We start from the raw sequence: 474 nt of genomic DNA on the forward strand, positions 1-474 counted from the left end.
TTCAGAAAAGACGTTAAAAAGAAAAATGGTGCAGATCTTAAGCAAAATCCTCTGCACTTTTCTCTGTCTTGAGATTCTTTCTCTCGCTTCTTACAGATTTTCGCTGCATTAACCGATTCATTTATTTGTTTACTGTATATTTTCATCATATATTACTCTCACCATAATGCTTTCTTTTTTTCAGATAGCACAAATCCCTTCAGACGATTTTGAAGTGCACGCAGCCTCAGTAAAGGCCCAAAATAAGAGTTAATTCAAAGACATTAAGATGATCAGGCATGACGACGGCCACACTACATCTGTCACTTTCCGTAAAAAAGACGCTAAAGTCAACTCACTCATAATGAGATGACACCCTGACACCTCGTACCGCATGGCGTCATGCTGAATTCAGTCAGCATTAAAGTATACAGAGAACACGACACGATTTTGAGCAAAATACGGGTCGTGACCCGTGTCCTAAGCTCATGTCGT

General features: G+C 39.7%; 1 protein-coding gene across 1 annotated transcript in view; it reads right to left on the bottom strand.

Annotated features, from left to right (window-relative positions):
• Window positions 1-474, bottom strand: part of LOC119588947 (EGF-like repeat and discoidin I-like domain-containing protein 3) — a 110,464-nt gene that overhangs the window by 13,764 nt on the left and 96,226 nt on the right. The gene's annotated exons all lie outside the window — the stretch shown is intronic.

Source organism: Penaeus monodon, chromosome 24 (genome assembly GCF_015228065.2).
Source record: "Penaeus monodon isolate SGIC_2016 chromosome 24, NSTDA_Pmon_1, whole genome shotgun sequence".
In the NCBI taxonomy this organism is placed as follows: domain Eukaryota; kingdom Metazoa; phylum Arthropoda; class Malacostraca; order Decapoda; family Penaeidae; genus Penaeus; species Penaeus monodon.